Source organism: Leucoraja erinacea, chromosome 6 (genome assembly GCF_028641065.1).
Source record: "Leucoraja erinacea ecotype New England chromosome 6, Leri_hhj_1, whole genome shotgun sequence".
NCBI lineage: Eukaryota > Metazoa > Chordata > Chondrichthyes > Rajiformes > Rajidae > Leucoraja > Leucoraja erinaceus.
Genome location: NC_073382.1, coordinates 17,616,175 through 17,642,817, shown reverse-complemented (window position 1 = coordinate 17,642,817; position 26,643 = coordinate 17,616,175).

The window sequence follows — 26,643 nt, the reverse complement described above, 5'->3', positions numbered from 1 at the left end:
TATGTTTCAATATGATCGCCTCTCATTCTTCGAAGCTCTAGAGAGTTTATAATTCTGATTGAGTTTCTGATAGGTTTCCAATGGCAAGCTGTGTATCAAGGAAGAAGGAAAAAAATGGCACACAAAAAGGGAAATGTTGAAAGCTCATTGTTAGTGTCTCAAAAGTCGAAATAGAACATTTTGCTTCAAGGTCTTTATTGAACCAATACCAAATGCAGGCAAACTGCCTTTAGCCCTTAGCTGTCTGGGTTTGTTTTATTAATTTTGATGGAAGCCATCAAAATCTATTGTCTTTACAATTGCTGCATTTTTTCAGTAATCTTTCTTTTTTACTGAATGTTGTCATCACATTGCGGGTACTGCATCATGTTATTTAAGATTGCCAACAGTCTGGTTTATAATCTACAGTCCCTCTGTGTGCTGACAACCTAACCATTTTGAATCTTTTATAAGCGTCCACTGAGGGGATAGATGTTTATTAAATATTTACACAAGACTCACTGGTTTATAATAGTCTTAATCAGTGAAACATTGGCAACATTTATAGCATCATAAATAATATCCACATACTATAGACATTAATGAAGAACGAGGGCTATTGGCATTACACGAGGATTAGGCAATTATATTAGTTACTGCAGAAGCGAACATAACTTGTTTCTGTATTGTAGAACTATATAACATAGAATGTGTTCTTTCAGCCTCTCATAAATACCATTCCACAGTTCATGATCTGTGGAGCTGTTGGTTACAGCTCACAACAAGAGCTCAATCACGTACTTCTGAAAAACAATGAGGCTTTATCAATCTACAGTTCTTTAAGGTAGTAATGGTGGACCCCTCACTGCTCTTTGAGTGAAAATCTTTTCTGCAATTCCTTTCTAATCCTCTCACTATTTTGAATTGATGTTCCCTGATTATTGATCACACTGTGTAAGGAATGAATTCATTCCTGAGCATGTTTTCTGGACATTTCAAGAGGTGCAGATAGGGTAAAGAGTCTGAACCTTTATCCCACGGTGGAAATGTCAAGGACCACAGATCATGGCTTTATGGCCATAGCTGGGACATTTAAAGATGTGCAGGGCAAGTGTTTTATATTGAGAGAGGTGAATGCCTGAAATGCACTGCCTGGCGTGGTGGTGGAGGCAGGTATGATAATACCATTTAAGGTGCTTGTAGATAGGCACATTGATTTACAGAGAATGATGGGGTACAGCTAATGTCAGGCAGAAGAGATTAATGAAACTTGGCATCATGTTCAGCATGAACATTGTGGGCAGAAGGTCCTGTTCCTGTGCTATACTGTTCTATGCTCCTTGTTCATACTTTTGTACACCTCAATGTACACCTCGCTCAGCATGTTGCAACTGATATAATTCTATCTCATCCAATCTAACTAAACCTCATCCTAAATCTCTACACTCTCCAATGCAATTATATTCCATGATTGCAACAAACCTCAAAATGCTTTACAGCCAAATAAATACTATCATACTATAGCAAATGCAGCATTCAGATTGTGCACAGCAAGGTCCCATAACAATCCATGCAATAATGGCAAAATAATCTCATTTGGGGAAAAGAGCAATACATATTGCCCAGGGCACCAGGGAGAAGTCAACTACTCTTCTTCTAATTCTACTTGACTGGATCAGATGTCTCATTCTTCCCGCTCATTAAGGAGGTTCCATTCTTCCCGCTCACAGTTAGGTTCCATAATCAGAGCCAATATTCTGCTTCATCTGTTTACATTAATAAACAAGCAACTCCTCGAAGTGTAAAGATTAAACCCCCCACCCATGGAGATATTGCTGAGGTAATCTCTGGCACAAACTTGCACTTTGATATCTTGCTGGTAGGTTTCTTTATTCCAGAAGTTTATGTTGTGATGAATAACAGGAATGGATCTAAAATACCATTATTATCATTTTTTCTATAACGGTGACACTTTCTGTTATCAACAAGCAACTTGCATATATTCAGCCTATCATTTTAACTGAGAAAATATGCTTACTTTCACTTAACTTTGATAACAAGTATCAAAAGTAGATAGGTAGAGGGAAAGAACATATCATACAATGAGCATTGACAGCTCTGGTCTTGTACTCGCTGGAGTTTAGAAGGATAAGTGGGGATCCCATTGAAATTTACCAAATAGTGAAAGGCCTGGATAGAGTGGATATGAGAAGATGTTTCCATTAGAGGGAAGGTCTAGGACCAAAGAGCGCAGCTTCAGAATAAAAGGATGTACCTTTAAGAAGGAGACGAGGAGGAATTTCTTCAGTCAGATTGTGGTGAATCTGCGAAATTCATTTCCACAGACAGCTGTGGAGGGTGTCATTGGGTATTTTGTAAAGCAGAAATTAACAGGTTCTTGATTAGTAAAGAACCTGTCCCACTTGCATGCGATTGCGTGCGTTTGGCGCGACCAAACGGAGGCGGAGTTCACGTGAAGTTCGCGCCAAGTACACGCTAAGTTTGCACGTGACGTCATTTGCGTCATGCTGACCAATCAGTTGGGCAGGAGGCGGGCCGACTGAATTTGGGCATTGCACGGCGTCGGGCGGTGACGTCATCACACAACGCCACGCTGGGTGGTGACGTCATCGCGCAACGCCACGCGCTAGGCGTACGCCATCAAGACGCTGCGTACGACCGCAATGCGCCTGCGTGCTGACAGGCCATTGGTGCATGAAGATTTCGGCCACTGCTAGAATTTCGGAGCCCCGCGCGATGTCAGGACAAGCCCTGCATAACTCCACGCTTCTAAGTTGGACCCGCCCCGTGCTGCCATACAGTGCCCGTATGCTTCAAGTGACCACGAGGTTGCGTAATTTGCGAGCCAAGGTTGCGTAAGTGGGACAGGCCCTTAAGGGTGTCAAATGTTACAGGGAGAAGGTAGGAGAATGAGGTTAAGAGGGAAAGATAGATCAACCATATTGAATGCTGGAATAAACACTATGGGTCGAATGGCCTAATTCTGCTCCTATAACTTATGAACTATAGATAAAGAGACAAAGAAAGTGAGACAGAGAGAGCAAAGTTACAGAGAGCCATAGAAAGATAGATAGAGAGGCAGAGCAACAGACACTGGGAAAAGAAAAAAGATAACGAGACAGAGACAAAGAGACATTGAAAGAAGGACAACCTGGCAGAGAGCCAGATGTTATAATTCTTGAACAGAAATTAGTGTCGAGTGGTGAAATGATGTACAACTCTCTCATATTCCAAGAATTCCGCTGAATTATTCCATTGCATCAAAATATATTTATAAAAAGAAGAAAATGCAAAACTACTGGAAACAATCAGCTAATTTGTTCAAATAAAGTGATTCATGACAGATCGCTGAATCTGATTCCCAAATAAAAGTTTTACATACTTTTAGCTTTCTGTACAAGCAATCTACAGATTGCTATGGGGAAAGGGCAGTTGTGTGTTGAAGACCCAGGCCCAGGTACAATGGACCAAATGGTTCCCTTTATGCACCGTGAATTTATCATTCTATCATTCAGTTACGGGATGTGGTCAGTGGTTAAGCTGCCATTGCTTGGACGTCAGATGTGAGCTGAAAAACAAAAGTGCCGGCTCCCTGGAGAAATATTAGCCAACAATAAGGCCAATCCCAATTTATTTCACCAGTGAACTGCACTCAGATTCACTGTGGACAGCGTGTCTCAGCAGGCAATGTCCTTAGGAATCCAAAGCAAAATGGCAATGGGAGCATTTAGAGGCTATATGGATTGATGGGATGTTTAATAGTGCATGAAGCAGATATGGATTGCACACAGCATCTGCCACAAGCTGTACTTCTAAAGATAAGAACACATTTTTAATGGTACATTAGCATCCTGCACAATGACGAATGGGCTAGATTTGAAGGTTTGAAAAGGTGCAGTTGAAGACCATTTCAAAATATTATTGCAAAAGGGAAAACATCTTTCCTCTCATCTATCTTAAATCTGTCTATTAACTTTATTAGTACTGAAAGGTGTGCTGATGATGATCAGCAGTATTCCTTTTTGTTTGTCCATTTGCATCCTAATGTGTATTATGCTGATTAAATGTGAAGCTGCTTTTCCAGAGTATAATTAATATTACAGTGCTAACGTTGATAATTGCCACTCTTAAGATGCACAGAATTGCCTGGACCAAACATTCTATTCTGACATGATTCCTACCACTTGATTTATTTTGTGCTATTTCTGGGATCTGAAGCTCCATTTGCCAAGAAAGAGACCAATAAATCTATATAGAAAAATGATTGTTTGTTCATTAGAAATATCAGATAAAAAGAGCTCACAAACTTGTTATCTGATCCGTGTCATTTCAGACCATTAAAATACTGCTTCTAAAATAAAGCCTGCAATTGGTTTAACATCTTAAAGCAGCATTTTCATTTAAGAACTGTGCAGAAATGAAGCAGAATATAATAGGAACAGATATAGCTGCCAGCATTTGAGTTATGAATTCATCCATTTCATAGTCCTGGTCCTGGTAGTTATGCATTGTTCTGGAGGTAGCCACTGTGAGTTGAAGTTTGGCCTAAGTCATATGGTGGAAGTTTAAAACTTCTTTCAGATAAGTTGAGCGCATGCTCCAGACATTTGCTGTAGTGCAGAACTGAGGGGCGTCTGCTCCGTAAGTGGCAACATCTTTTGGAAAGAAAATTAAACCAAGTTCCCTCTCAAGCAAATGTAATGATCCTATGGCATGTTTTGGAGCCAAGCAAAAACATTCCTTCCAAATATACACCGATGCTGAAGAATGTGGATAAATGTGAGGTTATCCACTTTGGTGGCACAAACAGGAAAGTAGACTATTATCTGAATGGTGGCTGATTACGAAAAGGGGAGATGCAACAAGATCTGTATGTCATGGTACACCAGTCATTGAAAGTAGGCATACAGGTGCAGCAAGCAGTGAAGAAAGCGAATGGTATGTTAGCATTCATAGCAAAAGGATTTGAGTATAGGAGCAGGGAGGTTCTACGGCAGTTGTACAGGGTCTTGATGAGACCACACCTGGAGTATTGCGTACAGTTTTGGTCTCCTAATCTGAGGAAAGACATTCTTGCCATAGAGGGAGTACAGAGAAGGTTCACCAGACTGGTTCCTGGGATGTCAGGACTTTCATATGAAGAAAGACTGGATAGACTCGGCTTGTACTCGCTAGAATTTAGAAGATTCAGAGTGGATCTTATAGAAACTTACAAAATTCTTAACAGATTGGACAGGCTAGATGCAGGAAGATCGTTCCCGATGTTGGGGAAGTCCAGAACAAGGGGTCACAGTTGAAGGATAAGGGGGAAGTCTTTTAGGACCGAGATGAGAAAAACATTTTTCACACAGAGAGTGTTGAATCTCTGTAATTCTCTGCCACAGAAGGTAGTTGAGGCCCGTTCACTGGCTATATTTAAGAGGGAGTTAGATGTGGCCCTTGTGGCTAAAGGTATCAGGGGGTATGGAGAGAAGGCAGGTACGGGTTACTGAGTTGGATGATCAGCCATGATCATATTGAATGGCGGTGCAGGCTCGAAAGTCCGAATAGCCTACTCCTGCACCTATTTTCTATGTTTCTATGTTTCTGAAAGAAATGTTGTCTTTTACACAATCAGCAAGTCTGGGAGCATCAGTAGAGTGAAAAACAGGTGAACGACTTTTCCAAGAGAGATACAATTCGGAAACAGTCCCTTCAACTCATGGAGTCTGTGCTAATCATAAACTATTTAAACAATTTCCAAGTGATTCTCCCCACATTCTCATCAACTTACCCAAGATTCTATCACTCACCTAAACACCAATGGCTATGTACAGAGGTCAGTTAATCTACCAGCTTCCCCTGTTTTTGAGGTGTGGGAGGAAACTGGAGCACCCAGCAGAAACCCATGCAGTCACTGGGAGAGTGAGCAAATGTCACACAGACTGCACACGTTCAGCATTGAACTGTGGCCTAAGGTGCTGTAAGGCAATGGGCCTACCAGCTATGCCACTGTGCTTGTCTCGTGGAAGGACTGGGAAATTGAGATTGGCTCATTCAGTGGTGAATTGAGGGATGTTTGGAGGGATATGGTCCAAGCGCAGGCAGGTGGGACTAGTGCAGCTGGGACATGTTGAAGTTGCAAGTGTGGGAAAGTTGGGCCGAAGGGCTTGTTTCCACATTATCACGCCATGACTCTGTATTCAGAACCATGGAGGGTCTGGATATGGTGAGCAAGGGTAAAGCATGTCAGTTAATGGGAGGCCAACACCCAATGTTTGCAATTGATTGGCAAAAGAACCAAGAGGACCAGAGGCAAAGTCTATTTTCAGGAAATTATTATCAGGAATTCATTGCCTAGAAGAGCAAGGAGCAGATTAAATGGTGGCTTTCAAAGGCAGATGATAGATATGAGACATTGTGTAAAGACCAAGGTAGAGGAGCAGACTAAATTCTTGTTGCAGTGGGTTGGCATCGGTTCAGTGGGCTGAATGGTCCTCTTCCATTGTATAATTGCACTGTGAACCTATGGTTAAAATTGAAGGAAATAAAATGACAAACATAAAACTAAATGGTGACCATAAATGCCTTTGTATCTGAATGGAAGCCTGTCCCCAACACCACTGAGTGATGATGACATTCCACTTTGGCTTCGGGCTACCGATTTGCAGTCAAAAAAAGACCAAGAACTGTGAACAATTATTCCCATTTTTGATGTTGGCTTCAGATTGTCCGTAAGCATCTCAATGTCTGTCTGTCCTGGGGGACAGTGTCATGTGCCATGGTAACAAGTGACTATAAGCCACAGGAGTTGAGCTAAATGCATTTCCCAAACCTACAGACTCAGAGGAAACGATTTGCAACCCTATCTGGACCAAAGAACAAAGTGAATCAGAATGGGAAGATGCACTGAGGGAACTTTAAGGGGTGTGGAGTGAATGCAATGACTGCCAGGTGTTGCTAATTAATGGTCAGAGGTGCAAGGGAAAGCAAATAATATCTCATGGTAAGCAGACTGGCCACCAAATGTTTTAGCATCAGAGTAGCTAGAGAAGAGCATACATTTGCATCATGTCTTTCAGAACATCTCAAATTGCTGGGTCAGGGCAACACCATCTTTGAAAGCTGCACCTTGGACAGTGCAGTACTTCCACTGTATGCACCAGGGTGTCAGGGATCAAGCTTGTCCACTGGTGGTTAAACTTTGTGACACAGCAGCTTGAATGGTACCGAGTATCGGAAATGGTACAACAGGCACCAACTAAGACCAGTTGATCAAGACTTCAAACTCAAGTATTCCCCATGGAAACTGAATCCTAACTTAGTGAGAGTAGACACAGCTCACTGGCTGAGGTTATGGCCTACATCTGAGGATTGTGCACACCAGATTAAACATTCTGAATAACACGTTAAGCAGATCACCAGTTTCAATGCTATCACAAATATAAACAAGGATATCGCAGAAAATGAAATGGACTTCCATCCAAAACAGCCCATTATTGTGAAGGAGTTGGGGCAAACAGTATTGGACCTGATCCATAGTTGTACAGGTACCTTCAACCCAACTTAGAGGCCGACCAAGATGCCGAAAAAAACTGATGTCTTTTAAATGTTCAAGAGTCAAGAGTCAATTTAATTGTCATTTGGACCCCTGGAGGACGAAATGAGTTTTGGTCACCTGCTCTTCCCAGCACTGTGATGGAAGGGAGGAGTGTTATAAAGTGATAGTTGTACAGCATGACAACAATACCTTCAACCCAACTTAACCGTGCCGACCAAGATGCCGAATAAGATAATCCCTTTTACCTGCATTTGGCCTATCTACTTTCAATCCATATCTGTCCAGATGTCTTTTAAATGTTGTTCCCGTTATACTTGCGTCTTCTAGTTCTTCTGGACACATTCCAATTACCCTCCACCCACTGCACAATAACCTCCACAAGCTAATAAACAATAGTCCATGTGGATTCTGATGCCTTGACTACTTCTTCATAAAACTGGTAATGAAATGACAATCGAACGTGCTCAAGAGCCATACAACCTGCTGTATGTCGATTGCACTTTCAGTTCCATGTGATCATTTTCAGTGCAGGGCTGGAAAAAGGGAGATTTGTCACATGGGAGAACAAGTGTGAAACACAATCAGTCAAATTGAGGAATTCTTATGGAACTACACTGATTCCTAAACAGGAAATGTTAGCCAGAATATTTAAATCTGTACAATCGTTGGCAGAAAGGGAAAATATATAAAGGGAAGTAAAGAGTGCGATGTTAAGCAGTCTTAAACAAAAAGCACAAATTTAAGCTCCAAAAATAATTAAATCTGAAGTACCAAGACCTCACCTTTATAGACCCACATTTGTAGGTCAAGGAACGTCGCAATTCTTGCCATATCATTAAAATGGCATGTGTGATTGGAAGCACTCTCACTTTCTCCAGAATGTTCGGTGGATATATACTTTCATTGTCTAATGCAATGATGTCTGTTTTGGAGATGAGGAAGTCAGTCCTTAATTTCCAATTCCCTGTGTTCAGAACGTAGAACAGAACTGCAGAGGAATAATAGTGACATGGCAATGATGTAATTTGTTGACTTATTTATTCCTTGATACCATTACTGTTATCTGCAAAGCAAAACCCCTGCCAATATTCCAAAACCCATTATTTTGTCCCTTTGTTAAATAATTCAGCAGAATGCGTGTGAAACATGCTGGAACTCTTCATAAAGCATTGCAATGGTATGCAGGCTGGAATTCATATATCATACCCCACACTGCCATAAATAGTTTATTAGAGAACGTATCAACTCAAGGCATCCAAGACTATTCGAATTTCTGTTCCACTGTGTATTTGTTGCTAATGATCCCAAATTCTGTAAATTCTCCCGATAGATAAATGTATGGGAAGTAAGTTAATCATTGCTCAAGGCGATGATGAATATTTGCCTTCTCGTGTCCTGTGGAGCCAGATGGACAAGATTGCTGAAAGAGGCCTTTGTTGTCCCAAGTGAGGGATGAGATTTATTAGCCGTCCATTAGATTGTGGGTTTAAACAAGAAGAAGAATTCACTCATCCATAAAAGAACAGTCCCAAAGAAGCCATGTACATTTTTATAGTGATGTTCCGCAATACAGTTCATGCAGAATTTAAAAGCAAGTGCAGTGCTGTAGCAAGTGACAAATATTCAGCAAGAAAATCCATAGAGCAAGGGGTTCAAATAGAGATTTCAAGACAGAGATTGATAGGTTTTCTCAGTTGGAAGTGTATTGGGAATCACAGAACCTATGCAGGAAGATGGAATTAAGATATAAATCACTTAAATCCAATGAAGAAGCTGAGGGACTGAATAACCTCCCCAAGTCCATTATAAGGCATCTTCATTATACTACGATGAGAAGGAGATTCAGGCTAGTCATGCTTGCGGTAGAATTTTGTCATTGCGAGTGCATGAGGTCAAAACCCAATGCCCTAGCTGGGTGCAAGTTTGAGATCCGGGGGGGGGAGAAGAAAGGAAAAAGGGGGAGGAGCCCGAGGGCTGAGTGAGAGCTGGGAAGGGGAGGAGACCGCAAGGGCTAACAGAATTGTGAGAATTCAATGTTCATGTTACCAGGATGCAGGCTCCCCAAGCGGAATATGGGGTGCTGTTCCTCCAATTTCCGGTGGTGCTCACTCTGGCCATGGAGGAGGCCCAGGACAGAGAGGTCGGATATGGAATGGGAGGAGGAGTTGAAGTGCTGAGCCACCGGGAGGTCAGGTTGGTTAATGCAGACTAAGCGGAGGTGTTCGGCAAAACGATCGCCAAGCCTATGCTTGGTCTCACTGATGTAGATCAGTTGACATCTAGAGCAGCGGATGCAATAGATGAGGTTAGAGGAGATGCAGGTGAACCTCTGTCACACCTGGAACGACTTCTTGGGTCCTTGAATGGAGTCGAGGGGGGGTGTAAAGCGACAAGTGTAGCATCTCTTGCGGTTGCAAGGGAAAGTGCCTGGGGAGGGGGTGGTGCGGTAGGGAAGGGAAGAATTGACAAGGGAGTTACAGAGGGAGCGGTCTTTGCGGAAGGCAGACAGAGGGGGAGATGGGAAGATGTGGCGAGTGGTGGGGTCTGAGAAGTTGAGCAGCAAGTTCTCAGCTAATGACTCATCTTCAGTTTGGAAGATCTTGCGAGAAATCACCAACTAACAAGAGGAAAAGCCCTGCTCTTTGGACAATCGTCAGCTGAACAATGACCTGAACGAGTTCTACTGCAGATTTGATAGACAGAAACATAATCCTGGTATCGCTTCCCCCTTGCCCCCACCCACTCCACCCCAATCACCACTTCACACCCACTAACAGCCTGACTCCAGTCTGCAAAGAGTAGGCCCTCCTGAAAAATATCACAAAACCCCTGCTGGAAGACCTGCAGTTTGTATACCGGGCCAATAGTCAGTGGAAGACACAGTCAACCTAGACCTGCCAGGGGACCTATGCAAGGATTTTGTTTGTGGATTTTAGTTCTGCATTCAACGCAATGGCTGCCTCTCCAACAGTCTGTCTCTTCCATTCCTAGTTTATTGTTTTATAGTATGGGTTAAATGTATGGTTTAATGTACTTTAGCTTTGTTTTATATGGGGAATGGTGGGGGGGGGGGGGGGGGGGGGGGGGGGGGGGGGGGGGATACATTTTTTTAAATCTATTACCTCGATGGAGATGCGATTTTTTTCCCGTATCATATGTCCGCCCACACTGCGGCCTAACATCGGGAACTTGCTGGAGACCGGCTTTGGGAATTCATGGAGCTTACGATCTCTGTCGGGGATCGACCTTGGAGCTCCAACTGCTGGAGCCTGGAGGCTTTAACATTGTGGAGCTTGCGGTCCCTGGTTAGAGATCGACTTCGGGAGCTCCAAGCCGCAGGAGCTTTGATCACCCCGACACGGGTGCTACGATCGCCCCAATGCGGGGGCTTCAATCGCCAGCTGCGGGTGCCTCTATAGCCCCGACTGTGGATGCTTCGACTGCCCCAACCATGGGAGAATTGAGAGTAAGAACATTAGAATCTATTGCCTTCCATCACAGTGAGGAATGAATGGAATCCGCTGTGGTGGATGTTTATGTTAACTTATATGTAGTTGTGTGCCTTGTTGCTTTTTTAAATTATGGCTGTAAGGCAATTCGTGTTTCACTGTACCTTAATTGGTCCGTGACAATAAACAGACCTTTGAACCTTTGAACACCATTGTGCCAGAGCTACTACACTCCAATTCTCCCAGTTGACTGCCTGAATGCCTCTGTCAGTGGATCACCAACTTCCTTATGAAAGGAAGCAGTATGTGAGGCTGGGAAAGTACACCTTGGACCCGCAGACCCTCAGCATAGGGGCACTGCAAGGCTGCATTCTCTCCCCTCTCCTTTACTCTCTCTACACTAACAAATGCACCTCCACAGACTCTCTGGCAAGCTTCTCAAGTTTGCGGATGACACAAGCCTGATTGGACTTATCCAGGATGGGGAGGATTCTGCCTACAGACAGGAAGTGACAAAACTAGTGTCCTGGTGCCATTGCAACAACCTGGAGCCCAATGCTCTCAAGACCATGGAATTGATTGTAGGCTTTAGGAGAGCTCCCCCTTCCCCCACTCACCATCACAACACCACAATCACATCTGTGGAGTCATTTAAGTTCCTTGGAACCGTCATCTCCAGAGACCTAAATGGGGGTCAAAAAGTCCCAACAGAGGATGTACTTCCTGCAGCAGTTGAGGAAACACAATCTGCCACAGGCAATGATGGTCCAGTTTTATACTTCCATCATAGAGTCTGTCCTCACCTTCTCCATCATGGTCTGGTTTGGCTCAACCACTAAGCATGACATCTGAAGGCTGCAGCGCATCGTTCGATCAACCAAGAAGGTTGTTGGCTTCAACCTTTCCCCCATTGACGAACTGTACATTGCAAGGGCCAGAAAGTGAGCGGGAAAGGTCATTTCGGACTGCTCCCACCCTGGCCACAAACTTTTTAAAGTACTTCCCTCTGTGAAGTGACTCCAGACTGGTCGCACTTGCCGCATGCAGTCGCATGCTCGTGGGACAGGCCCTTAACTCTACTCAACAGCCAAAAGTCTGTAGCCTCCTTTTGCTTTGGTATTTTATTTTATTCTTCACATGTTTAAATTATAACAGTTTATTTGTAATTGTCTACTGTATATCATGTTGTTATCCTTGCGAGCAAAGCACCAAGGCAAATTCCTTGTATGTATACATACTTTTCCAATAAAACGTATTCAATTCAATTCGGTTCAATTCTTAGAAACAGGCCCTTTGACCCATTGAGACAATGCCAAACTGTCATCTCCAGTTTTGCCAGCTGATAAATCCCCAATAAATATAAATGTCTCTAATATTATACTATTAAAGATAAAAGCCACAATTAAAATAAGATTATTGGCATTTAAAAAAATAGAACTAAAGCAATTGAAAGAATTTTAAATAAAACCATAAAACAGATAGTAATTAATCAAAAGAAGAAATTGCTTTAGTTTTCCCTTCCTTTGCATAGTCCCAAAACTAATGGAGCTGGGAATACCATGGTACAAGTTCTGACTGAAAATTCTCCAGTGTAAATGCTAGGGACTCTCAGCGAGATCCATCTCCATCCCTGGAGAGTTTGGAAATGATGGATGGCACTCCACCATTGAGGTCAGGATAGCCATCATGTCCAGTTGTGGATCAAAGGTTAACCACATTCTATGTCTTGTTAATCACTGTCCTCTGTGAGCTGTCAAAGTTACCTTCAGAGGTTTGCAGTGAAGATTGCTGGATGTTGTCCTGGGACTCCTTGGCTAATTTGATATAAATGAGTTGGAAGCAGACTTCGGCACTTGTTACATGTTCTCCCAGAATGAAAGTCACCAACTGAGTTGATGCTTAGTCATGTTGACCTCACAGGACACATTTTGATCAGCTAATTTATCAAGGATTCTTAATGTAGCACAAAAGCCCAACTGCAGATGTGAACTTTTGACTTTGACATTGAGGGAAAGTAATTTTCAGGTTTATTATTTTGTTGTAGATGTAAATTGCAGATGAAAAGGTGGGAAATTCACAAGAACAGATGGTGCCTTTGAGGGAATCCTTCCTTGCCTCTGCATGAAGATCATTTGCAGTAAGGTGCCGTTTCTGTTCTGATGAAAGTTTGTTGAAATGTTAGCTCTGTTTCTCTCCTGACACATGACCTTCTGAGCATTTCCAGCATTTTCTATTTGTATATATATTATGCTATCAACATCTGTGGTATTTTGTCTTTGCGTTTGACAGTTCAGCTTTGATTCATTCTGTGTTTCGAAAGATAATAATGCAGTGACGGTTTTCGAGGCTTTTGTTTGCAAGCCTCTAGAGGTTAGAAGTACAGTTGATACTTGCCCTGCTGGAGTATTTCCTCCAGTCCAATTCAAGCAATTATATCTAACCACAGGCATTAAAACTAAAATACTGCAGGTGCTGAAAATCTGAGATAAAAAAAGAGAGGATGTCATGTGACAAGACAGCTACTATGAGCTGGGTTTGATCCTGACAATAGGTCCTGTCTGTATGGACTTTAAACATTCTCACTGTCACTGTTCTCAACACTCTTCTGGCTGTTAATAAAATTGATCAGCACAAAGCACTAACAGTGAGGATTCCAATCACATTTGAAGCATCCTCATTATACGACAAATAATGAACATTGGGGAGCTATCCAATGTTGGAACATTTTATAGCATTAAGAGTAGTGAACAAACAAAAGTTGTTTCTGTCAAAGCAGTGGTAATTCTGCTGTGATTTATGAGCTGTAGGGCTTGGAGTCAATAATTTGTTGGCACATTGCCAGGCAGGCTATTACTTGCTCAGTCCCTAAACCGAATCTGATAAATAAAATTCACCAAACTGATAAATATTGACTTAAGTCAACCTACATTAACGTGTAGGCACAAACAAATACACATGACCTTATTGGATCAAGTCCAACTCACTGACAGGTGGGGATTCCAGAGGGAAAGGTAGGTTTTCACTCATTCATGTCTGTTTGTTGTGGACTTTCACACACACACACACGTACAATCTCAGACATCAAAAATGTCCTGAGGTTTCATACAGTGTAAGAAGCAACTTCCATGTAGTGAGGACCAAAGGTACCTCTATAATCTTTGGTGAGGACTCACAAACGCTACTAGTGTGATAGCAAAGAGATAATTGGATAAAAAGATACAAAGTAACACAGTGGGTCAGGCAGCAACTCTGGAGAACATGGATAGTTAAGGATTCAGGTGAGGACCTTTGTTCAGACTGATTGTGGTTGGTGGGGGGTTTGGAAAGAAAGGTGGAGATAAGAGGAGGAGTATGACAAAACCCATCAAATAATTAGTGGATATAGGTAGGTTGATAGGCAGATGTTCGGACAAAGGCTAGAGATGAAAAGACAAAAGGATCAAAGAGTTGCAAATTGTGAAGCTAGAGGAAGAAATGTAGGTGGAAGGGTAGGGGAAGGGGAGAAAAAGGTGTGAGTCCAGGTGGAGCACAGTGGAGAGATGGGGAATGGAGATAGTGGGGGGAAAGAATGGGAGGGGGGTTGGTTAGTTACCTAGAATTGAAGAATTGTATTGTTGGGTTATAGGCTTTCCAGACGGGATATGAGGTACGGTTCCACCAGTTTGCATGTGGCCTCAGTCTCACAATGGAGGGGGCCCAGGATAAAAAGATCAGTATGAGAATGGGAAAAGGAGTTAACAATCAGTAGATCCGGTAGGCCTTGGCAGACTGAGCGCAAGTGTTTGGCAAAACCGTCACCGAGTCTACACATGATCGTGCCAATGTACATGAAGCCACATCCATCAGCCTTTCATCTCTCCCACGCACTCCTCTGTACCCCCACCTGGACTCTCACCTACTTCTCCCCTCCCCCTTCCCTATATCCACCGCTCTGTTGCTTCAACCTCTCATAATTTTATATTCTTCTTACAAATTGCCCCTAAGCCTCTGATGCACCAGAGAAAACAATCCAAGTTTGCCCACATTCTCCTTATACTCTATATACTCTATAAACCAGGCAGCATCCTGGCAATTTATTTTGCAATTTATTTTGCATCCTTTCCAAAGTCACCGAATCCTTTCTGTAATGGGGAAAATAAAACAGCACACAATACTCCAAATGCAACCTAACCAAAGTTTTATGAAATTGCATTGGACTTTCTGGCCCTTATGCTTAAGTGGCCATCTCTTGTTTTAACACATGATCAAAGATATTTCCCAACCACTCAATAGGTGGTACAGGATTTGTAAGTTACATCACTTTGTTTTCTGTCTGTTTGGATATCTATGCAGCCATCCCCCATGCAACAATTCAAGTAGTACATTCTGGCTGTCTATGATGTGTGCTTTGAATCCTTGGACCAGCTACTAGCAATTGAATACTCAAAGGTGTTCTACCAATTGAGCTGTCCTCTGAATGTAAATATGTAATTCTGCAAAGTTGCTTATTTAAACTCATGTTAAATTATAGCCATCAAAATGGTAGTTAATCGTTTATTGTTGTCCCTGTGTTTAAAAAGTATAAAACATTGCTGCACGGTTGAGTGGCAGGAGAGAACAAATGGATTCTCCAGAAGATATGTTTGTGTTGAACAAAGACCTTTTATATGTACAGCTTCAGTCTCCAGTGACAGCAATGATCAATTCACCGTGCAGTAGTTAACAATAACATTAATGTGGGTAGGTTAATCAGCCGCTGCAAGTTGTCCCTAGTGCGTCAGTGACTGGTAAAATATCAGGGTTGATGGGAATATGGAGAGAAAAAAAATGGGAATAATGTATCTGAAAGCTTGATGTTTCTCGTGAACTCATCGTGCCAAAGTGTCTATTTCCCTGCCCTGTGACTCCATCACTATAGACAATAGACAATAGGTGCAGGAGTAAGCCATTCGGCCCTTTGAGCTAGCACCGCCATTCAATGTGATCATGGCTGAACATACTCAATCAGTACCCCGTTTCTGCCTTCTCTCAATATCCCCTGACTGCTATCTTTTAAGAGCCCTATCTAGCTCTCTCTTGAAAATATCCAGAGAACTGGCCTCCACCCCCTCTGAGGCAGAGAATTCCACAGACTCACAACTCTCTGTAAGAAAAAGTGTTTCCTCGTCTCCATTTTAAATGGCGTACCGCTTATTCTTAAACTGTGGCCCCTGGTTCGGGACTCCCCAACATCAGGGGAATGTTTCCTACATCTAGCATGAACAAACACTTAATAATCTGATATGTTTCATTAAGATCCCCTCTCATCCTTCTAAACTCCAGAGTATACAAGCCCAGCCGCTCCATTTTATCAGCATATGATAGTCCCGCCATCCCGGGAATTAACCTTGTAAATCTACGCTGCATTCCCTCAATAGCAAGAAGGTTCTTCCTCAAATTAGGGGACCAAATCTGCACACAATACTCCAGGTGTGGTCTCAGTAGAGCCCTATACAACTGCAGAAGGACCTCTTTGCTCCTATACTCAACCCTCCTTGTTATAAAGGCCGTCATACCATTCACTTTCTTCACTGCCTGCTGTACCTGCATGCTTAATTTCATTGACTGATGAACAAGGATCCCATTGTACTTCCCATTTTCCCAATTTGACACCGTTTGGATAGTAATCTGCCTTCCTGTTTTTGCTACCAAGGTGGATAACCTCACATTTTAACACTCTCTATAACGCACCTTTCATATTTCATAGGTAGACAAAAATACTGGAGAAATTCAGCGGGTGAGGCAGCATCTATGGAGCGAAGGAATAGGTGGCATTTCCAGTCGAGACCCTTAAACATTTCATATTTCATAAATAAGTATCCTAACCTGCATCAGGAACCAGTCAGCCACCACATCAGTCCTTGCTATCTTTTGCCATTCCTCGGTTATGTAATATCTTGATACAAAATCTCCCGTCTTGCCCTTCAAATCCATGTATGGTCTCCCCCCACCGCCACCACTTATTGGTATTAGTATTGGTATGAGTACAGCAGGTGGCACAAACATCAACACGAAGCAGTGCAGAATATTGTGTTACAGAGATAGTGAAAATATAAAAAAGGTGCAAGGGCCACAATGAGGTAGATTGGAAGACCAGGAATACATCCGAGGACACGAGAGGCCTGTTAGGAGATTTATAATAGTGTGGAAGAAGCTGTTCTTGAATCCAATGGTACGTGCTTTTAAACTTTAGTATCTTCTACTTGACAGGTGATGGGTGAGGAAGGAATGACCAAGTTTAGATCTAAAATGGTCTGATGAATGGTCTCGACCCAAAACATCACCTATTCCTTTTCTCCTGTGATGCTACCTCACCCACTGAGTTACTGCAGCTTTTTGTGTCTTGCTTCAGGGTATAAGAGGACGTTGATTACATTGGCTGCCTTCCAGTGGCAGCATGCCCTACTTCTGGAATCTCAACCAGGTGCTCAATGTTTTGAAATCTCAGTGCTTGTTTAATTTTGCTCAATGGATCATCTTTAATTGCTTCACTCCAGGCAACCATGCCTTCAACTTACAAAGCCCACATGCTTCAATTTCCTATAAAATAGAGATAAAACTAGTTAAAATCAACCCATTACTTTGAGTAGCAATGTTACAAAATTTTGAGATTTTAAAAATCAAGCCTGAAATTTATCCCATCAGATAAAGCATAACAATAAGTTTAATTTGACACCAAATTCGCTTTCATATCTCAAGTATTAAAAAAGTTATGGCCATTTTCATACTCGGAAATTAGCATCTTGTTCCCTATTGATTTTCAATGGACATTACAAAAAAGCTGTGATCTTTGATAGTCAAAAGCCCATTTCTTAAGGAAAGATTAACATTTTTAAATAGCCTAAGTGTCCAAAGATTATTCACAAATAATTCACAATATAACATGATTTTTATATCTAATTTACATTAATTTATAGGCCAAATGGAAGGAATTTAGTGTTCAATTGCTGTAAATAAATGCCCATTTAAATCGGCTTTCTAGTGGGTTCATGTGAACGCGCTGGTTTAGAACGTTGACATCGCGCTGGATTAGTGCCCTCAAATGCCGAGAAAAATACTGCGGGATATAAAAAGCCCAAAATGAACTACTTGCTATAAATAACTTGATATATAGGGTTATATATATGCCCCATTTAATGTAAAAATAAGGCACATACCTTTAATTGTTTGCTTTATAAAACCCTGGGGCTGCGAGAGGTTGCGGAGTGAACGTTAGCTTTTAAAACTATTATATCTATTATTCGAGGCCTATAAAACTAATAATAGCTTTTGCGACCGGGTCTTGCAGCGATTCTCCATTAATGATTTACTAGGCTGAACATCTGCGATTGGAACAGCCTAGTAAAAATCGCGTTTTAAACCCGCCCCCTCCAAACAGCGCCAAAATCACACACAAGGGGTGGGGCAGATGCTCAGCCACGATTCAGGTAGGTTTTGTAACATACCTACTTTGAGCAAAGATTTCTGACCACCATCTGGAAAATTGTAATTCCAGTTCGTAATTCCAGCATAATTTAAAAAAAAATCTAAGCTAACTAATCCACATAAGAGTCCTTCATAGTCCTTGAAGTTATTGCTATGTGCTCCTTGCGACTAGTAGCAAAAAGGATTATCTACTGACAGTGGTGAGAAACCTTACCTTCCAGCTCGTTCCCTGGACTAAAGGAGACAAGTGTTAGTTACTTTACCAATGTAAATTACTTATTTGTGTAGGTTACTAGCTAAAGGACCACACAGACACAGAGCAGCAAAGTGGCACAGTGGTAGAGTTGTTGCCTTACAGTGCCAGAGACGCGGGCTCGATCCTGACTAGTGTGCTATCTGTACGGAGTTCATACATCTCCCTGTGACCTTGTGGGTTTTCTCCGGGTGCTCCGGTTTCAAAGACATACAGATTTGTAGGTTAATTGGCTTCAGTGATTTGTAAAATTGTCCCTGGTGTGTAGGTTAGTGTAGATTGTTGGTCGGCACGGACTTTGTGTGTCAAAGGGCTTGCTCCTGCACTGTATCTCTATAGTCTAAAGTCCAAAGACCAAAGAGGAGTTGATGGCACGTGAGGGAGAATGAGGGCAGAATGGGATTGTTCAGCTGGCCATGGGCCTAATGAGTTCAGTCGGAGAAATAGTGCAGGACATTTGACCATAATTCTCAACAGATGATTGTTGGTGCAGAAACCCTGAAGACACTCGCAACTCCCTGTGCGGTAGCCATGCCAAAGATTCTTGGGAGATATCCAGGCTGTTACTTTTACCAGATGAGCCATTCAGTTTACAAACTCATTTTGATTCTGTCTGAGATATCCTGTTATGCCTTTTCTTGACTTGCAAGAACCGTAAACTTCCCAGCAATGAGGTGATCATTTCTTCCAAAGTCTAATCTAAAATTTATTATCAAAGCTTTTATCTTTTAACAAATGCTTTCAAACATTTAAACCTTTTAAATGGTTCTTTATCTGCTTAGGAACTGTCATAGGGCCATTATTGGAAATATTTTATGATTGGTTAATACTTCTTTCCTCCTGCTAATGAAATTGTATTAGGGAAATCTGTGAGCAGTGCACTTGTACAATTTTATTAACAAGATAAAAATTGCAATGAATATTGCCCATTATCACTAGATTTATTTTTACGATGAAGGCACAGCTTGTCATTTTGTGTTATTTTTCTTAATGTTCAAAACACATAACTAACTTAAATGTAAAATTATTAAACCACAAGTTATCTCAGACATTTAATCAAGAATGTACTTTTATTATATCTACTTTGTGATTCACTTGTTTAAAAAGAAAAATATTGATGAGAATGATTTACCTTTTGAAGTTTGGCAATTTCCATTAAATGGGCCAAATACATCTGCCTCAAACGTAGTGATGCTTTTTGAATTTTTTCTATTGATCTTTGGAAGACCCCATTTCAGTGCCGATGCCAACATCAACTGGAATATCAATGGGAAAGATGTGGAAGAGAAATGGAGTACAGAATCTTTATGTCCTTGTTCGGTTGAAAGGAAATAGTAAAAATTGGAAAGAGCCATGGTTTTCAAGGGAAATTGGATACTTGGTTAGGAAAAAGAGAGAGATCTACAATAATTATAGGCAGCATGGAGTAAATGAGGTGCCTGAGGAGCATAAAGAATGTAAAAATAATCTTAAGAAATAAATTAGAAAAGCTAAAAGAAGATATGAGGTTGCTTTGGCAAGTAAGGTGAAAGTAAATCCAAAAGGTTTCTACAGCTATATTAATAGCAAAAGGATAAAGAGGGATAAAATTGGTCCATTAAAGAGTCAGAGTGGACAGCTATCTGCAGAGCCAAAAGAGATGGGGGAGATATTGAACAATTTATTTTCTTCGGTATTCACCAAGGAGAAGGATATTGAATTATATGAGGTAAGGGAAACAAGTAGAGTAGCTATGGAAACTATGAGATTCAAAGAAGAGGAAGTACAGACACTTTTGAGAAATATAAAAGTGGATAAGTCTCCAGGTCCGGACAGGATATTCCCTAGGACATTGAGGGAAGTTAGTGTAGAAATAGCAGGGGCTATGACAGAAATATTTCAAATGTCATTAGAAACGGGAATAGTGCCAGAGGATTGGCGTACTGCGCATGTTGTTCTATTGTTTAAAAAGAGGTATAAGAGTAAACCTAGCAATTATAGACCTGTTAGTTTGACCTGTTAGTTAGTTAGTGGTGGGCAAATTAATGGAAAGGATACGTAGAGATAATATATATAAGCATCTGGATAAATAGGGTCTGATTAGGAACAGTCAACATGGATTTGTGCCTGGAAGGTCATGTTTGACTAATCTTCTTGATTTTTTGAAGAGGTTACTTGGGAAATTGATGAGGGTAAAGCAGTGGATGTTGTATATATGGACTTCAGTAAGGCCTTTGACAAGGTTCCTCATGGAAGGTTGGTTAAGAAGGTTCAATGGTTGGGTATTAATGGTGGAGTAGCAAGATGGATTCAACAGTGGCTGAATGGGAGATGCTAGAGGGTAATGGTGGATGGTTGTTTGTCAGGTTGAAAGCCAGTGACTAGTGCGGTGCCACAGGGATCTGTGTTGAGTCCACTGTTGTTCGTCATGTACATCAATGATCTGGATGATGGTGTGGTAAATTGGATTAGTAAGTATGCAGATGATACTAAGATAGGTGGGGTTATGGATAATGAAGTAGATTTTCAAAGTCTACAGAGAGATTTATGCCAGTTGGAAGAGTGGGCTGAAAGATTGCAGATGGAGTTTAATGCTGATAAATGTGAGGTGCTACAGGGTGGTAAAGAAAGGTTTTGATGTGCTGGCCTTTATAAATCAGAGCATTGAGTATAGAAGTTGGGATGTAATGTTAAAATTGTACAAGGCATTGGTGAGGCCAATTCTGGAGTATGGTGTACAATTTTGGTCGCCTAATTATAGGAAGGATGTCAACAAAATAGAGAGAGTACAGAGGAGATTTACTAGAATGTTGCCTGGGTTTCAGCAAATTAAGTTACAGAGAAAGGTTGAACAAGTTAGGACTTTATTCTATGGAGCGCAGACGGTTAAGGGGGGACTTGATAGAGGTCTTTGAAATGATGAGAGGGATAGACAGAGTTGACGTGGATAAGCTTTTCCCACTGAGAGTAGGGAAGTTTCAAACAAGGGGACATGACTTGAGAATTAAGGGACTGAAGTTTAGGGGTAACATGAGGGGGAACTTCTTTACTCAGAAAGTGGCGGCTGTGTGGAATGAGCTTCCAGTGAAGTTGGTGGAGGCAGGTTCGTTTTTATCATTTAAAAATAAATTGGATAGTTATATGGACGGGAAAGGAATGGAGGGTTATGGTCTAAGTGCAGGTGTATGGGACTAGGGGAGAATACGTGTTCGGCACGGACTAGAAGGGTCGAGATGGCCTGTTTCCGTGCTGTAATTGTTATATGGTTATATGGTTGCATGGGGTATTTAGCATGTGTGCGGGGGGGGGATAGTTAATGTGTGTGACGCTGCATGCCACCGCACGTTGGGGGAACAGACCCAACGGGTCTGCACTTGGTCTAGTAGCTTTATAGTTTCATGGTGTCACAGTCTGCCCTCTGCTCTTTCTCATCCACTTCACCTCCCAGTACTTTTCCACGGGACCCTCCTTCTCCTCACCTGCCACTCCCCTCTCATCAGCCTAACTCTCCTCACCTGTTGCACTCAGTTGCCTCTGATCACCTATTAACCCGGTATATAGACTCTCCTCACCGTTCACACTGTGATTGTTCTCAGCATTCATGCAAGACTCTCCCGACTGCCTACACGGATAGCACCTCAGCCTTCTGTCCCCGACCTCCTGGTTTCTGTCTGCCTCTCTCCTGGGCTGTTTGGTGTATCCCTGCAACGGTTCCTCGACCACCTGCCTGGTTTAGACTCTCCTTTCGTCTGTCCCTTGCTGGTTTGTTTGTATCGTGTGTTGGATCTCCTGGTTACCGGACCATCCGCTACCCCGACTACGACTCCTGCCTGCCCCTCTTCGGAACCCACGCTCAATCCTGAGCCTCTGTGTGAGTACGGTAGGTATGTTGCAAAACCTACCTGAATCGTCATTGAGAATCTGCCCCAGGCCGTGTGCGCGATTTTGGCGCTGTTTAGAGGGGGCGGGTTTAAAACGCGATTTTTACTAGGCTGTTGCAATCGAAAATGTTCAGCCTAGTAAATCATTAACGAAAAATCGCTGAAAGACCCCGTTGCAAAAGGTATTATTAGTTTTTATGGCCTTGTATAATAGTTATAGTAGTTTAAAAATCACTCTCTAAACCCGCGACCTCTCGCAGCCCCAGGGTTTTATAAAGCAAACAATTAAAGGTATGTACCTTATTTTTACATTAAAAGGGGCTTCTTAAGAACCCTGTATATAAAGTTTACTATAGCGAGTAGCTCATTTTGGGCTCTTTATATCCCGCAGTATTTTTCTGGGCATTTGAGGGCACAAATCCAGCGCAATGTGAACGTTCTAAACCAGCGCGTTCACAGGATCCCACTAGAAAGCTGATTTAAAATGGACTTTTATTTACAGCAATTGAACACTAAATTCCTTCCATTTGGCCTATAAATTGATGTAAATGAGATTTAAAAATCATGTTTTATGGTGAATTATTTGTGAATATTATTTGGACACTTAGGCTATTTAAAAATGTTAATCATTTATTAAGAAATGGATAGATGTTTAGATCTAGTAATTGAAGTTTGAAATTAGCTACAATTGGGTAACTAACTAATTATATGCTTTAATTTCAGGTCATCCAAGTAAGATTATTTTATATTTGTTTCAGAATGGTTCAATCTATGATAACTGAAAATTCCATTCAGTTCTCTTAATTTTTAAGAAGGTTATGGGCTTTTGACTGTCCACGATCACAGCTTTTTTGTTATGTCCATAGAAAATCAATAGGGAACACAATGCTAATTTCCAAGTATGAAAATGACCATAACTTTTTAAATACTTGAGATATGAAAGTGAATTAGGTGTCAAATTAAACTTATTTTTATGCTTTATCTGATGGGATAAATTGCAGACTTGATCTTTAAATCTCAAAATTTTGTAACATTGCTAAGTACGGTGTACCCATTCCTGTGTTACTATGTGTTACAGTATCGTAATAAGGTTCATTACCAATTACACCTGCCTGATTCTATGCTACTATTGGGTCCAAGCTATAGCCATTACACATGGCATTCATACAGCACATAAACAAGCCCTTTTGCCCAATGTCCAAACCAACCAAATATACCTATCCAAGCTAATCTTTCCCTGCATTTGGTCCATACCACTCTAAATCTTTCTTTTCCATGTTTTCTTTTCCTAATGTTTTTAGATATTGTAATTATACCTGTCTCTACCATTTTGTATGGCAGCTCATTCTACATTCATTCTCTGAATGAAAGAGTTGCCTCTTAGTTCCTCTTTAAATATTTCGCTTATCCTCTTAACATTATGCCCTCTAGCTTCAGGCTCTCCTACCCAGATAAAAAAAGAGTGGGATTATCTTACTCTATCTATGCTTTTTATAATTTTATAAATGAAAAGGTCATTCATTAGCTTCCTTTGCTCCAAGGCAAACATTCCCAGATTCTCCAGATTTTCCTTAGAGCTCAAGCCCTCCAGTACAGAAAACAACCCTGTAAATCTTTTCTGCTCTCGCTCTAGCTTAATCACATCCTTCCAATAGTGTGGTGACCAGAAGCTCACAAAATATACAAATTATAATCTTACAAATGTTTTAGGAATCCTTAGCATCTCCTCAGTTGACATTTTTATGCACCCCTTGAGGATAGAATTCAAGTGTTTTAACACATGTTCCAACTGTGTTCATTGGCAGGAGGGCTTTCGACTGCAATCTATCACCATTGAGATATTACAGTATGGTTAAACCCAGCTTTAGTCCAATGCACAGACATATTTATGGACCTTAGAGCAAGCCAATTTGTGGCCTCCAGTTATGGACAACACCTTGTTCTAAAAAATCACAGGAATAAGGCTTCCCACTTTTGATCTCCAAAAAAGAACATAGAAAATTCTGAACTGAATTTTAAAAAAGTGGCGAGTGTCTGTAGTTACTTTGAGAAATGTGTTTATTTTCTTAAGGTCTGGCTGATGCCAACAAGGTCCAGCAGTTGCTGCCCATCCCTAATTGCCTCTGTAAAGTTTGTGTTGAGCTGTTTACCTTGTGGCGAATGCACTGCCAAAGTGTTGTTGGAGAGGGAGTTTCAGGATTCAGACCGATCAGTAATGAAGATTACGCTGTATATTTCAGTCAGACAGAGTGTGGCCTGGAAAAGATGGTGGTGTTCCATGTGCCTGCTTCTCTTGTGCTTCTTGGTGGATGAGAAACTGCAGCCTACAATCAGTGTGCGCAGTGATGGAGGGAATCAATTAGCTTGCTAGAGAAGGTACCATTGAAGAGGTTATTTGCTCTGAACGATGATAATTTCCTAGAGTGTTGCTGGAGCAGCCTTCACCCAAGCTATTGGACAGTATTCCATTGCAATGCTGACTTGTTCCTTTTAAATGGGGGAAGACTTTTGAGTGTCAGAAGGTGAATACCCACCCACTGGATACCTAGCATCTAACATATCCATGTAGACAGTTCAGTTTCTGGTCAGCGATGGGACTTTTTTTAGACTTTATTTAGGCTTTTAGAGATACAACACGGAAACAGGCCCTTCGGCCTAACCGGTCTGTGCCTACTGGTGTCACCTTGTACTCTGACACTATCCTACATACCAGGGACAATTTACAATTTTACCGAAGCCAATTAATCTACAAACCTGTAAGTCTTTGGAGTGTGGGAGGAAACTGGAAAACCCACAGAAAACCCACGTTGTCACTGGTAGAATGTACAAACTCCATACAGACAACACCTGTAGTCAGGGTCGAACCAAGGCCTCTGGCATTGTAAGGCAGCTGCTCTACCGCTATGCCCCTATGCCGCCTAAGGGGAACTTTAATGGTGTTGTACTCAGTGATGGTAATGCCATTGAATGTTCCTTGGACTCTTTTCGGATGTGATCATTGCCTGGCATAAATATTGCTTATCACTCTATGCCTGAGCTTTGTTTAGATCTGGCCATGTGGAGGAATGGGCTGCTTCATTTGCTGAGGAGCAGCGAACGAAATTGAACAATGTGCGATTATCAGTGAATATCCCCATTTCTGACCCTACGACGGAAAGAAGGCCATTAATGAAGCAACTAAAAATTGTTGAGTCAAAACATTTTAATATGCTTCATTAATGACCTTACTTCCATTATATACTGAGGAAGTCATGTACTTTGAATAATTGACTTCTGACACCCGTAACAGTGTTTTTAATTTTTTTTAACTTCCAGGTTAATAAATGAATTTAAATGCTACATATGCTTAGGTGAATCTTGGGAATAATGCAGAAGGTAACTTGCAATTGTACTCAAACTACACACCACTTCATAACTCGATGCCATTTTTACACTTTTGATGGTGACATTGCAGAATAAATCCTTGTACCTCATTAGCAAAGGACTAGTTATTGTAACTAACTTTCAACTGGGATTACAGTTGTTGTTCCAAGTCAAGCATACAAACAAAGTAGAATAATAACAAATACATTATTGTCACTGCTCTAAGATATCCGGTGAAAAGTTACCTTTAGCCCATTTATCTTACTTGGCAACTAGATACTGATTACAGTCAAGTGAAGAAGGGGCTCGACCAATAACATCACCCATTCCTTCTATCCAGAGATGGTGCTTGTCCCGCTGAGTTACTCCAGCATTTTGTGTCTATCTTCGGTGTAAACCAGCATCTGCAGTTCCTTCCTACACATGGCAAGTGTCATTGAGTTTGTCACATGTTGCACTCAAGGGAGGTCCAAGATGTTAATGCCCAGAAACCTGAAGCTTTGAGCAAACTACATTAAAATATTAAGGCACAAAGTGCTGGAGTAACTCAGTAGGTCAGGCAGCATCTCTGAAGAACATGGATAGGTGACATAGCAGGTTGGGAGCTTCTTCAGACTTATGTTCTATGTTTTTAAGTTTTAGAGATTCTCAGCTGACCTTCAAATGAACCTTCAACACTTGCCAAACCAGCTGAAAAATATGTGACTCCATGTGTACGAAGGAACTGCAGATGTT